At 33.2% G+C, this 16243-nt stretch overlaps 1 pseudogene; it reads left to right on the forward strand.

Moving 5' to 3' along the window:
* Positions 1 to 342: 342 nt before the first annotated feature.
* LOC109435506 (solute carrier family 41 member 2) lies at positions 343 to 2010 on the forward strand (annotated as a pseudogene).
* The last annotated feature ends 14233 nt before the right edge of the window (positions 2011 to 16243 follow it).

Consider the following 16243-nt stretch of genomic DNA (forward strand, 5'->3'; position numbering starts at 1 on the left):
GGGGCCAAGTAGAAAGAGCCCCAGGGCTGGAGCCGCAGATGCTTGGGAATGAAGTGAATGGCCCTTTCATTCCCCGCCCGTTGGGTTCCCTTCCTCCTCCATATGGGGCAGGTGATACTCAAGGGAGTCTTGAGTTTGACTGGGGTGCTGTGTTTGGTGCTCTTAGATCCAATTCTTGCTTTTGCTACTGAACACTTTTTCTTAGTGGAAACATTATTCTTTTATATACAGTGAAATCAACATCTTAATTTAAAACCAATGTTTGTGTAGTTCTGATTCAACTCCTATGGTTCCTCATGAAGCTTGAAACCTAAGAAGTAAATGGTCTGTTGCAATGAGAAAATGACTAATAGTAAAGAAAGATCTATTACTAACACAACAAGTAGTGGTCCAACTAGTGGAAGAAGTTTTGCAAAATGGACTTAAATTTAACACATTTCAATCTGATAAGTTTTTTAACTTACTGCTGAGAATGATTCCAGTCATTTACCAGAAAAGTCAGAAAGACAGGCATTAAAAAAGCAGCCTTTGGCAAGATGGATTATAATTGGAGCTCAGACCTTTCATAATAGATCAGAACAACATATGGAGTATCAGTTTTTCAGAGCAGTCTATTCATGGCAAAATTCGTCAAGGACTTTCAAGCTGTAGCCAAATGTAGGATAATTATGCCAACTGTAATTAGTTGGAATTACACTGTAGGAAGGGAGGCTCTGAAACTACTGCCATGTTAAAAGATGAAAGTGTTCCTAATGATGGTGAGGAAGATAGCGTTGTAAAAAAATATAGAAGGAATCTGGTGGCATTATTACATTGCAAATACATGCTAACTGGCTTTGGCACACTTTCAGTTGGTGTGATTTTGGATATAATACAGAACTGAGAAGGTGCAATGGTTTTAGATTTTTTAAGATATTGGGATGGGATGAATACATTTTGTGTGAGATGAGCATCGATCTTTGGGTGTTAGAGAGTGGACTATAGTACTCAGAATAATGGCCCCACAATGATGTCCATATTCTAATCCCCAGAACCCATAAACCTGTTAACTTATGTGGCAAAAGGGACTGTAAAGATGTAACTAATTTAAGTATTTTGATATAGAAAGATTATTCTGGATAATCTGGGTGGGCCCAGTTGAATCATAGGGATCCTTATGAGAGGGAGAGGCAGAAGGGTCAGTGTGAGAGAGGAGATAATGATCATGGAAGCAGAGGTTAAAGAGAAAGACAGAGACAGAATGTGTCAAGGAATATAGGCAGCCCCTAGAAGCTGGAAAAGGCAAAGAAACGTATTTTTCCCTAGAACCTCCAAAAGGAATGCCATCCTGCTGACACTTTGATTTTAGGAATTTGGATCTCTAAAACTGTAGGATAATAAATATGTGTTGCTTTAAACCACTAAATTTGTGGTAATTTGTTACAGCAATAATAATAAGAAAATAATACAGAAGTGTTTTTGAAAAAATGGAAGTTTTTGTTGTAGTGTAGCACTTCTTGGTCTCAAGGGAACTTGGACATGACATTGGCATCCAGATTATCCACTGCAGCAAATGTTAGGAAGATGGATTCATCTATTGAAAAGTAGAACCTAATAATTTGCAAATTAGCCTTAATGTACATTCAGTCGTTGATTTTCTTGCAGGTGTGGCAGCAATTATTTGGGCTGGATTCCAGAAGGAAAATACTACCTTGATCATTCCACACTTTTGTGCTTTATCAGAGTAGCAGCTACCTTCATTGAATTTCGTACAAGGAATAATAATGGTTGGGATTATCACTGGTTCAAAGGAGAATGAGATAAATCCTGGTAATGTCACTATACCCATGGCTGCTACTTTTGGCAATCGTATAACTCTTTTGTGTAATCTTGGGTAAGTCAGGGTCTGTAGTCCTGTCTCAAGACCTACTGCTACATATAAGTGGTGCCTTTTTCTTGGTTCTAACTCCTATCTGAATTGTAATAGCTGCCAAACATTCAGTCACAAGGACAGTTCTCTGTTCAAGCTGAGAGTCTCCTGTGGGGACAGAGCCAGGAGTGCAGTTTCCAGACTCTCGGCCTCACATGGGAAGGTGCTGGCTCAGGTAGTAAATGGCCATCAACTGTGATTTGATGGCCATCAGCTGTGGCTAGTTGGCCATCAGCTGTAACCAGTGAGCCATTGGCCACTAATATAACTGCTGTAGCTATGCTAGCAGAAAATGGGGGCTAGCAAGAAGATGGTGGCTGAGCTAGCAATAGTGGATTGCAGTTAACATGGTGGCTTGCAGCTAGCAAGTGAGGTTGGTTGGCAAAGAGAAGTGGACGGCAGGTTGCAGATAGTGTGGCTCATGCTTCCTGTGTCTCCAACCCAGCCCCCAGAGAGAATATAGTAGTATGACTCCCCTATCTATGGCTCTGTGGGTGTTCCTTTTTGGCCTCACCATATCCTGCGTTCTTATGTGGGGAGTGGGACCAAAGTCCCCACATGACACCCTGCGTAACACCTGCCCTCACAGCTATGGCTAACGGGACTTTGAGCCATATTATGGAAACAACTGTACCTGACCCAACTTGAGATTGTTGTTTATGCATTGTTGTTATACCATTTAACGATGATATCAATAGTAATTTAGTGGCCATTAATGCTAGTGGGATTTCTATTTAACTCCATTTGTACAGCACTCCAAGAGAATTGCCTGATGAACCCAAAAGTGATTATTACCCATTTATGGTCTAGGACTTAATAATAAGCCTGATGAAATGCCACTGAATTTGATGATTTCTCAACATTTTATTACTTTACATGACTCATTTAATAAAAAGTGAGCACACTTCTTTAACTGTAATCTTCATAGTGATATATTTATTTGCTGCTTTGTTACAGCTCTTTATCCTATAACACTTCTTGTGGATTTCTGACTGAATGGCCCATTACTTTTGGAGACAAAGAAAGGACTTAATAGTTTTTCCATCCCCTACAAGGGAATTCGTTGGTCAGTTTTATTAACCTTATTTTATTTTTCCTTTCTGTGGTTTATTAGGGATAGGGAGAAAGACATTGTAGATTAAAAAAGTACTACTATTGTCAGATGATAAAGAAAATGTATTTTGGTTCATCCTCAATATTAAAGTAAGAGTTTGCCTTTTCCTGGTAAATTGTATTTGGCCCTGACTAAATTGAATGGGCTTAACTTAAAAAAAAAGAAAGAAAAAATTTTGTGTTGAACTAGAATGAAGAGTATTCATGCTGCCTTTCACAGAATAAATGATAATTTCACATTGCCATAGGTACAAGCTCAATCTCTGGAATTAATTAAATAGGAAAGGATATAGAATATTCGCAATGAATAAATCTAAAACCACATATGTAGAAAAAAATCTATTATTGTTTAACTGGTAATGCATGGTTAGGGAAAATAAAGCTCTAGTCCAGCCTTCCCGATCTCACAGATGTGTTATACTGTAAAGCAATCTCTAAATAAAAGAGGATCAACTGAGTTTATCATGGTTTTAACCATGCCCACCTCCATGCCAACTGAGGATAAATTTACCAATTACTTGTTGCTAAGAATCTAAAAATGTTCTGTTTAGCATAAGATAAAATCACTTTTACCTGCATGTCTGAATTACCATGAAAGTGTTCTTGGAAAGTTACCCTGAAAATATTTAGTGGCTTGGAAAGATCTTTAATGAAAGCAAGGGATCATTTTTGATTATTGATTTGTTAAATGATCATTATCATTATTTTTCCCATCAGAAAATGTATAAGTAGTCAAAAGCAGAAAGAACCTGAGCTTCCTTCATAAGAACAAGATAGTATGAAAAAATCTTATTGTGTGTGTGTGTGTGTGTGCATGTGTGTGCAATAGAGAGATAAAAAATTTTGTTAAAAAGCTAAATCTTGCAGTTGTTGATAGCAAAAATCATAGAGCTATTGGAATATTATCATCATGAAGTTATTATTTAACACATTTCATTAATATACTTTTATTATTTGATTTAAAAGTTTAACTGATGTTGAGAATTTAGTACTCCTTATCTACATAATAGTGTTTTGTTTTTGTTTTCCCTAACTAAAAAGAAACTATACTGGTCAAGAAAGATGGTTGGTCGAGTAACAACTGCCAAGAATTCATCTCTCCATCCAGACAACAATTGTACTGGCAGAAATGTCTGAAGTAACTATTTTGAAACTATTGAATCTATTAAAAGGCTTACAGATTTCAGGGGAAAGACTGGCTGGTAAATTGTGGTTAATTTCAGCCTTTAACATGATAGCAGCTACCAAATCCCTATTCCCCAGCCCCATGGCAGGCGCCTATGCATGAGTTCCTAATGTGGCCTGCTAGAGACAGGGTGAGCAATAAGGACATTTTCTTCTACATACTGGGATTCTGTGATCTGATTGCTGATTGCTACTTTTGAATGCTAAGGTGCAGGCACAGAAACTGGCCACTAACAATGTTTCAAACTTTATAAGTTGAAATTTCTTCCAGGGGGTTTAAAGTTAAATCAACCTTTCACCCTCTTTCCTTTTGTAGGTGTCTGACATTTGAGGATTAGGACACCAAAAGCAGCTGCACATATGGGGAAATTTATAAAGCTACCACCCACATATGTCCAGGGAAAGATTTAAGCTCCAGAATGACCTGACAAGACCTTAAGCTTATATTTTAGACTGATCCCCAGTACTGAGACATCCTTCAACAATCAAAAAAATAAAAATAAAAATAAACAAAGAAAGAAAGAAAGAAAAGAAAAGAAATAGAAAAAAAATACCCAACAAACCCTGGAGAAAGAGGAGAATCTGATTTCTAGAATTACCACATTATCAAATTCAAATATTCAATTTCTAATAAACAAACAAACAAAAAAATCACAAAGTATACAAAGAAATGGGAAAATATGGCCCATTGAAAAGAACATAGTGAATTAGCAGAAGCTTCACTGAGTTCGTCCAACCATAAGACACACTAGACAAATACTTTATAAACAACTATGTTAAAGGTGCTCACACAGCTAAAGGAAGACCAAAAATGAGAGCAAAATGTAAATGTCAACAAAGAGGCAGCAAACCTAAAAAGAAACCAAAAGAAAATTCTGAAGTTGAAAAGTACAAATAAATAAAATGAAAAATTCACCAGATTGATTCAAAAGAAGATTTTAAAAGGTAGAAGAAAAAAATCAGCAAACTTGAAATAGGGCAATTGAAATTATCAAGTCTGAGGAACAGAAAGAACAAAAGATAAAGAAAAGTGAACAGAGCCTAAGGGTCTTGTGGTACAATATTATAGGCATGAACATATGCATTGTGGGAGAGAGAGAGAGAGAGAGAGAGAGAGAGAGAGAGAGAATATTTGAAGAAATAATGGTTGGAAACTTCACAAATTTAATGAAAGATACGAATTTACAGATCCAAGAAGCTCAACAGATTCCAAGTAGGATAAATCAAAGAGACCCACCCTAAGACACATTATAATCAATTGAAAGACAAAGAGAATTTTTAAAACAGCAAAAGAGACATGAATCATAAGATATAAGTGATCCTCAAGAAGATTATCAGATTTCAGACTTGGAGGCAAGAAGTCAGTGGGCTGATGTATTCAAAGCACTGAAAGAAAAACTGTCAATGATAATTTTATACCTTGCAAAATTTACTCTCCTTCAAAAAAGAAGGAAAAATTAAGACTTTCTCAGATAAAAGCTGAGGGAATTCATTATTACTAGACTAACCCTACAATAAATGTTAAAGGAATCTTTCAGGTTGAAATTAAAGGGCCTTAGACATTAATGCAGAGCCATATGAAGAAATAAAGATCTCTGGTACAGGTAAATACATGGACAATTATAAAAGCTAGTTTTGCTATCTATAAGAGACTCACTTTAGATCCAAAATCACAAATAAATGGAAAATTAAAGAATGGATAAAGATATTTTATGCAAATAGTAACCAAAAGAGAGCTGAGGTGGATATACTAATATCAGACAAAGATAGAGTTTAAATCAGAAAAGGTCACAAGAGACATAGATGGACATTATATATCAATAATAAGTTCAATAGAGCCAAAGATATAAATTTACAAATGTTTACACACTTCCTTTATTTTATTTTAAAGCATTTGTAAAATGCTTATTTACTTTTGAACTAAAAGATTGACAAGTTCTTGAATTTCCCAAAGAATTTTATGTTGATTTTTTTTATTTTGTTATTTTTTTATATTTATTATTTAATACACACACAAAAAAAATGCCTAGCAGGCATATTTTTCTGCATTTACTAACAATTTTAGTCTAGGGCATTCATAGTCCAAAGAGCATTAAATACTATATGTATACTACCATTGTATAAATATAATTGATAGTATATATAGTATTTATAATTCACCTTCCAATTTGCCTTCCTTTTAACTTACATACTACTTGACATCTTTATTAATTCCACAAATTAGATATTTTATATTTTGTGCAGAGTTTGTTTAGTTTTATGTATGCATTTACTTTTTTCTCACTATTCCTTCTTGTATCCTTTGCATATTTGTAGTACATCCCTTAAGTTTTGTTTGTCTCAAAATCAGTTTATTTGAAATTTTTAAAAGATAGTTTTACTGGAGATACAATTCAAAGTTGAAAGTTATTTCCTTTAAGGAGTTTGAAGATGTAATTCCTCATTGACTTGCTTTTTCTTTTTTCATTTTGCCAATAAGAAATCTGCTGACAGTCTAATTATTGTACTTTTGATAGAATATATATTAATCTCTCTTAGTTGCTTAAAAATATCTCTGTCTTTGGTGTGCTGTATTTTCATTATAATGTGATTTGGAGTGAATTTTTGTATTTTATTTGGAATTTGTTAGTCTTCCTGAGTTCAAAGTTTCTTTTTGGACATTAACTCTAGTAAATACTGAGCCTTTAATTTTCATTTCTACATTTATTGAGTTATAATTTGTGTATAAAAATTCACCCATTTTAAGTGCACAATTTGGTAAATTTCAACAATTGTATATAGTCTTTTGCTGCCTCAATCAAGACATAAAACTGTTCAATCACCTTAAAAAGTGTACTTGTGCATTTTTGCAATTGTGCTCTTCCCAAGTCCTAGCCTCATAAAATGATTGATGTTCTCTCTGACATTGTAATGGTGCTTTGCCTAAACTTTATACAAATATAGTCATATGATATGTAGTATTTTGTTTTTCACTTTTTTGCTTAGCACGTTCTTTAGATTTATCCACTTTGTTGTTCACATTAACATTTTGTTCCTGTTTATTGTTCTCCTATTTTATTTCATAGTATGTGTCTCACAATGTGTTTATCCATTAACTAATTGATGAATATCTGGGTTGTTTCCAATAGTGATGGTATTATAAATAATGCTATCATAAACATGTTTAATTAAGCATTCCATAAATGTATGTTTTTATTTATCTTGGGTAAATACCTAGGAGTGAGATATGTGGATCAAATAGTAAGTTTATTTTTACATTTAAAAAATACTGCCATAATATTTTCCAAAGTGGGTTTAATATTTTGAATATTTACAGGTGATATATTAGGGTTCCAATTCCTACACATTTTTGCCAACACTTAGTATTGTTAGCCTTTTTTTTAATTTTCAGCCTTTCTAATGAGTGTAGTGATATCTCATTACAGTTTTAATTTGCATTTCCCTAATGACAAGAGATGTTGAGCATCTGTTCATGTTTTATCAGTGATTTGTATCTTGTTTTGTGACATGTCTATTCAAACATTTTACCCTTTTTATTGGGCAGTTTTCTTCTTATTGTTGAGTTACAAGTTATATGTATATATAAATGTATATAAATGTGTACATACACACACACAGGATACAGCTTTTTGTCATGATTATAAATATATTGTATCTGTATTATAGCTTAAATATTTTCTCAAATATTTTTGAACAGTTTTTAATTTTGTTTTGAAATACATTTTTATTTTTATGAAGATCCCTTTATCAATTATTTTTATTTAGTGGTTCTTTTTTTTGGTCTCTTTCAAGAAACTTTTGGCTAACTAGTAATACCAAGATATCCTTCTATTTATTCCAGAAATGTAATAGATTATAGCCCTTTCATTTAGGTCCAACATCCATTTAAATTTAATTTGTATTTATGATAGAAGGCAAAGATTGATGTTTATTTTTTTCCATGCAGATATCCACATGCACCAGTACCGTTTGTTGTAAAGAATAACTTTTTTCTGATTTAATTACCTATGTGCTTTGTAAAAATCAATTGTGAGTCGATATTTTTAGTCTCTAGTTTGTTCCATTTATGTCGCTATCTAATTTTATGCCAATATTATGGTTGTTTGTTCTAGCTCTACAGTAAGTTTTGTAATCAAGTAACATATACTCTTTAACTTTGCAGTATTTTTCAAGATTATTTGGATGTTCTACATCCTTTCCCTTTCCAAATGACTTCAAAATAAGCTTGTCAATTTATTCAAAAAATGTTTGTTCAGACTTTTAGTGGCACTGAATCAAATATATAAATCAATTTAGGGGAAATGCATCTTAAAAATACTGAGTCTCCCAACCAATTAATTCAGGTGTTTCTAAGACTCCTTTGCATTGTTTTGTCGTTTTCAGTAATATCAGTGTTGCTCATATTTTATTAAATTTATTTCCAAGTATTTTATGTTTAAATGTTATTATAAATGAAATTGGTTTTCATATTTTTATTTAAATACAATTGATCTTTTTAGTTGAAATTATATCCTGTACATTTGTTAAATTTACTACTGAGTTGTAGTAGCTTTTATTATAGATACCCTAGGATTTTCTATTTTTAAAATTATGTCATTGCAAAGATAGTTTTTCTTCTTTCTATGTGATTTGCATTCCTTTTATATTTTTTATGTGCCTTATTGAACTGGGTATACAATATAAATAGAAATTATGAGGCAGAATATCTTTGATTTGTTCCTCTCTTTAGTAGAAAACATTGAGCTTCTCAACATAGAGCATGATATTAGCTGTAGATTTCCCATGCATATCCTTTATCAGGCTTCAGGAGTTATCTTTTATACCTCATTTTTAAGAGTTTTTTCTTTTTTCTTTTTTCATCATAAGTGGGTGCTGAATTCTACCAAATAACTTTTCCACACCTAATAAATGATGATATGGTTTTCCTCCTTCATCTATTTATAGGTGAGTTACAATGACTGGTTTTCAGATGTTAAACCAACCTTACAGTGTTGTGATATGCTTCACACAAAGATGACATATTATTATTTTCATATATTATTGGATTTAATTCGTTAATTTTTTGTTAATGAGGGATATCGTTCTAGAGTTATAATTTCTTGTCATGTAGTTTTTGAGTTTTGGATTAGAAGACTCCATATTGTTAGGGTGGTTTCAAATAATACATTGAGATTGTTGACTCATTCTCTCTTTTCTTTCAAAGAGTTTTGTAGGATTTATATTATTTATCTCTTAAATGTTTGTTAGAGTTCACCAGTGAATACATCTGTGTCTCTGGAATTTTCTTTGTGGGAAAACTTTTTTTGTGCTAAAATACATGAAACATGAAATTTACCATCTTAATCATTTTTAAGTGTACAGTTCAATAGTAGTAAGTATATTCATATTTCTGTGCAACCATCACCACCATCCATCTTCAGAACTTTCTTCACCTTGCAAAACTGAAGCTCTGTACCCATTAAACAATAACTCCCATTCACCTCTTCTCCCAGCTCCTGGCAACCACAATTATAGTTTCTGTCTCTATAATTTTGGACTACTTCATGTAACTCACATAAGTGGAACCATTATTTATCTTTTTGATTGGTTTATTATTTCACTTAATTCAGTTAGTATAATGTCTTCAAGGTTTATCCACAATGTAGCATGTCAGAAGGTCCTGTCTTTTAGGACTAAATAATATTTCATAATAAGTATAAGTCACATTTTTCTTCTCTATTTATCAATCAATGAAGACTTAGGTTGCTTCCACATTTTAGCTATAGTAAATATTGCTGCTATGAACAAGGGTATATATGTATCTCTTTGAGACCATGATTTCAACTCTTTGGGGTATATACCCAAAAGTGCAATTAAACCTATTTGTGTCTTTGGATCTAAAGTACATGTCTTGTAGAGGGTATATAGTTGGATCATTTTTTTTTTTCCATCCATTCTGACAATCTCTGTCTTAGAAATTTGATCCACTTACATTTAAAGTAATTATTGATAATTTTGCTAATTATGTTGTGTATTTCCCACTGCTTTTTTGTCCTTCATTTCCTACATTACTCTCTTCTTTTGTGTTTAGTTGATTTTTGCAGTGAAATAATTTAATTCCGTTTTACTTCCTTTGGGACTATTCTATAGATATTTTCTTTGTAGTTACCATGGGGATTACATTTAACATCCTAAAGTTATAACAATTCATTTTAAATCTTATTAATTTAACTTCAATAGCATAAAAAAAAAACCTCTGCTCCTTTACAGCTCCATCCTCACCCTTTTCAGTTGTTTATGTGATAAAATTAAATATGTCATACCTTCTGGTCAAAAGACATAAACTAATAATTTTTAAATGCATTCATTTTTTAAAATATTTAGAAGATAATATGAGGAGTTATAAACCAAAATTACAAGAATTCTAACTTTTATAATTACCCATGTATTTACTTTTACCAGAGAACTTCAGGACTTCTTGCAGGACAGGTTCAGTGGTAATGAACTCCCTCTGCTTTTGTTTATGTGGGAATGTCTTAATTTTTTCTTCACTTCTATTTTGTAAACAAATGTTCATAGCATTTATACTATTGTAATAGCCCCAAACTGAGAACAACCCAAATTTCCATCAAAAAGTGAATGCATAAACAAAGTGTAGTATATCTATACTAGAATGCTACTCAGTAATAAAAATGAATGAACTAGTGACACATACTACAAAATGGATGAATCTCAAAATAATTATGCTGAATTAAAGTAACCAAAAAGTACATACTGTATGATTCCACTTACATAATATTCTTTAAAAATGCAAAATAATCTCAAGTATCAGATGGGAGATCAGTGGTTGCTTGGGGATAGGCAAAGAGAGTGGAGGGAGGGGTATTTATAAGGACAACAAGGACACATTTTGGGGGGATCGATATGTTCATTATCTAGATTGTGGCAATGGTTTCTGAAGTACATAAGTATGTCTATGCACACTATCAATTATGACTTATCCCTCAACAAAACAAAATTTTTAAAAAAGGATTTCAGGACAAGACAGTTGACATATAAGACAGAATATTTTGCTTTACTAAGGCTCTTCAAAATATAAATGAATAGTTGTAGCTCTGAACTCAGAAACCCCTTGAGGTTTCTGTACTCCTATGAAGGAGCTTTGTGTATAGAGCTTCCTCTCTAATTGTAATTCTGCCATTGGTGAAACTTTGGCTTCTGTGTGAAGCTTTTAAATGTTTATTGTATTGTATTTTTGATTATGTAATACAATAACACAGTTTAAAACCCAAAATATATAAATAATTAAGACATTAATAAGTCTTGTTTCCACGTATGTATACATTTATACTATTTTCCTCCAATTGGTAACTTTTATTAGTTTCTTATATAAGTTTCCAATGTTTCTTTATACAAATATAAACAAATGAGAAAAATTCTTTTCCTTTCTTATGTAAGAGGAAGCATACTAAACAAAGTTTTTGGATCTTACTTTATATCACTTAACTATATTTTGGAGATATTGCTATATGTTCTTTTTAAAGTTACAGAGAATCTCATTGAATAGACGTATTATTATTTATTTAACTAGTCTCCTATAGATGGATTGTTTTAAATCTTTTATTACAAATAATTGCAACCAACAATCTTGTACTTATGACATTTCATAACTACTCAGTTATACCTATAGGATAAATGTCCAAAAGTTGGATTGCTGGGTTGAAGAATAAATGCATTTGTAATCTTGATAGTGATTACCAAATCACTTTCCATAGAAGTTGTACCACTGTTGACTCCCACCAGCACTGTATGAATAGGTTTATTCCTCACAGTCCTACCAACAGTGTGTATAACAATTGATTTTTTGTCTATCTATAGGAGAGAAATTGTCTCAATGTACTTTTAATTGGCATTTTTCTTATTCTGAATTTGACCATATTTTCACATGTTAAAAAAGACGTATTCTTTGTCTAATAGTCTATGTACTATTTATTCATCTCCTTTACAAATTGTTCTTTTAGAATATTAGTCTTTTCTTGATTTATATGTGTGTTTTCTATATTAGAAAAGTTCACCCTTTATCTACATCATATGAGTTACAAATATTACTTCCAGTTTGTCATTATTTTTAAATTTTTAACTGATTTTTTTTAATTGGATCACACTTTAGTAGATATTACCTATTTTTAGCTGCAGGTCCTGACCTTCTATGGTATAGCAGATCCCATATTTCTCCTGTATTTTCAGACTGCATGTTACCACCAAGTTGATGATGTTACTCAGTTGATTCTGCTCCACGGTCCAGAGTGCTAGAAAAACATTTCCTGTGCTGTTTAGACTATCCTTTCCAAAGCACAGCCCATGCTTATGACATCACTAATATAATAACTGAAGATGTGAGCCAGTTTGTTCATACCATGTTCCAACTGGGAGGTCAGGCTGAAAAGACCAATAATGTTATAAACCACATCACAAGGATGACAAGGAGGATGCCTTGGGTCATGGCAAGCTTGGGTTCTGGTCACCAGGGTTTTTTCTATATTAGACCAGCATGTCAGAAAGTGCATTACCAACCAGACCTCCACTGGCCATGAGGCAGCACCAATACCATTCATACTAGAAAACAAAAGAAAGACCTCTTCCTATCAACCTGTTGCAGAACCCACTCCTGTAGATATCTAGGAAGAGAAATAATAAATCAGTAATTTCCATGAATAACCAAGGCAACAGGACAGCCCAAAAGAAAGTGAAAAGTCTCCAGAAAAGGAACTAAAAGATATAGAAATATGTGACTTAAATGACAGAGAATTCAAGATTACAGTCCTGAAAAAACTCAACAAGATGCAAGAAAACACAGAAAGGCAGTTTAATGAACTCAGAAACACAACCAAAGAACAACATGAGCATTTTACCAAAGAGATTAAAATTTTAAAAATGAACCAAATAAAATTTCTGGAGATTAAGAACTCAATAGAAGAAATTAAGAATGAAATAGCGAGTATAGGTAGTAGAGTTGACCAGATGGAGGAAAGAATCAGTGACATCGAAGATAGAAACCTGGAAATGACACAGATGGAAGAAGAAAGAGACTTGAGACTTAAAAGAAATGAAACACCTCTACAAGAACTTTCTGAATCCATCAGAAAGAGCAATATAAGAATAATGGGCATACCAGAAGGAGAAGAAAGAGAGAAGCGAACAAAGAGTATATTCAAACAGTCAATGAGAACTCCCAAACTTCTGGAAACAACTGGATCCTCGAATCCAAGAAGAAAATACAACACCAAATTACCTCATCCTCAAAGGCCTTCTGAAAGGCACAGTGTATTGAAGCTGTCTAAAATCAACGACAAAGAAAGAATCCTCAAGGAAGCCAGGGAAAAGAAGACAGAAACTTACAAAGGAAAGCCAATTAGATTATCATCAGATTTCTCAGCAGAAACTCTACAAGCCAGGAGGGAGTGGAACCAAATATTCAAACTATTGACAGAGAGAAATTATGAGCCAAGAATAATATACCCAGCAAAGATATCCTTTAGATATGAAGGAGGAATAAAGACCTTTTCTGACAAACTGAACCTGAGGGAATTTTCTAATACACCACCTGCACTACAAGAAAAACTAAAGGAGGCTATTTGACCCCCATCAACAGGGACAATTTGTGGCAACCAAAACATAAAAAGGGGGAGAGTAAAGGCCTGAACCGGAATATGGCAATGGAGATATTAGGCATGCTGAAGAAAATGGCATACTCTAAATAGCAAACTTTCTTTTATGTAAACTTAAGGGTAACCACTCAAAAAAAATCCAGATCTTAAATATATACTGTAATAAAAGAATAAACAGAGATAAACATCATAGAACACCATGACACAGAAATAATAGACAACAACAAAAAGGCGAAGAAACAATGAAGACACAATCTTACCAGAAAACTAAAGATAGAATGATAGGAAATCCTCACATATCAATAATCACCCTAAATGTAAATGGACTGAACTCACCAATAAAATGACACAGAGTAGCAGATTAGATCAAAAAGCTAAACCCAACCGTATGCTGTCTCCAAGAGACACATCTCAGCTACAAGGACAAGCATAGACTGAAAATGAAAGGGTAGAAATAGACACTCCAAGCAAATGGTATCCAGAGAAAATCAGGTGTAGGCATATTGATATCAGATGAAACAGACTTCAGGGCAAAAAAGATAACAAGAGACAAAGATCGACATTTCATAATGGTAAAGGGGACTATACAACAAGAAGACATAACAGTCAATATTTATGCCCCCAATCAGGGAGTACCGAAATACACCAAGCAACTACTAACAGAACTAAAGGGAGAAATTGACCAAAACACAATTACACTAGGGGACCTAAATACATCATTGACAGCTATGGATACATCATCCAAACAGAAAATAAACAAGAAAATAGCATCCCTAAATGACACATTAGATGAAATGAACATAAGTGACATTTATAGAGCACTTCATCCTAAAATATCAGACTATACATTTTTTTTCTAGCGTACATGGGACATTCTCAAGGATAGACCATATATTGGGACATAAAACTAATCTCAGCAAATTTAAGAAGATTGAAATCATACCAAGCATATTCACTGATCGCAAGGCTTTGAAATTGGATATCAACTGCAAAAAGAAAGCAGGAAAAAACACAAATACATGGAGATTAAACAATATATTTTTAAACAATGACCGGGTCAAAGAAGAAATTAGAGGAGAGATCAAAAGATACATAGAAACAAATGAGAATGAAAATACATCCTACCAAAATTTTTGGGATGAAGCAAAAGCAGTTTTAAGTGGGAAATTTATATCATTACAGGCCTATCTCAAGAAACAAGAAAAATACCAAATAAATAGCCTCACGTTACACCATAAAGAACTGAAAAAAGAGGAACAAATGAAACCTAAGTTCAGCAGAAGAAAGGAAATAATAAAAATCAGAGCAGAACTCTATGAAATAGAGAACAAAATGACAATAGAAAAAAATTAATCTGACAAAGAGCTGGTTCTTTGAAAAGATTAATAAAATTGACAAATCCTTGACTAGGCTCACAAAGATTAAAAGAGAGAAGACACTAATTAACAAAATCAGAAATGAAAAAGGGGAAGTTATCACGGATGCCACAGAAATACCAAGGATCATCCAAGAATATTATGAAGGACTATAGGCCACCAAATTCAATAACCTAGAAGAAATGGACAAGTTCTTAGAAACATATGGGCTTCCTAGACTGAACTATGAAGAACTGTAAAATCTAAACAGACCGATCACCAGTAAGGAAATTGAATCAGTCATCTAAAACCTTCCCAAAGCAAAAGTCTGGGACCAGATGGCTTCACTAGTGAATTCTACCAAACCTTCAAAGAGGATCTAATACCAATCCTGCTCAAACTCTTCCAAAAAATTGAAGGCGAGACAGTACTCCCCAACTCATTTTATGAGGCCAGCATACCCTGATACAAAAACCTGGTAAGGACAACACACAAAAAAGAAAACTACAGACCAATATCTCTGATGAATACAGATGCAAAAATCCTAAACAAAATTCTAGCAAATCTAATGCAACAATGCATTAAAAAGATTATTCATCACGACCAAGTGGGGTTCATCTCAGGGGCACAAGGATGGTTCAACATCCACAAATCCGTCAATGTGATACATCACATAAACAAAATAAATGACAAAAATCATATGATTATATCAATTGATGCAGAAAAGCATTTGACAAGATACAACATTCATTTATGATTAAAATACTTAATAATATAGGTATAGAAGGAAAATACCTTAACATAATAAAGGCCATGTATGATAAACCCTCAGCTAATCTCACAATTAACGGTGAAAAACTGAAGCCCTTTGCTCTACATTCAGGAACACGCTAGGGCTGTTACCTATCACCTCTGTTTTTCAACATAGTGTTGGAACTCCTTGCCAGAGCAATCAGGCAAAAGAAAGAAACAAAAGGCATCCAAATTGGGAATGAAGAAGTTAAATTGTCACTCTTTCCAGATGACATGATGCT

The sequence above is a fragment of the Rhinolophus sinicus genome, linkage group LG09 (genome assembly GCF_036562045.2).
Source record: "Rhinolophus sinicus isolate RSC01 linkage group LG09, ASM3656204v1, whole genome shotgun sequence".
Taxonomy (NCBI): domain Eukaryota; kingdom Metazoa; phylum Chordata; class Mammalia; order Chiroptera; family Rhinolophidae; genus Rhinolophus; species Rhinolophus sinicus.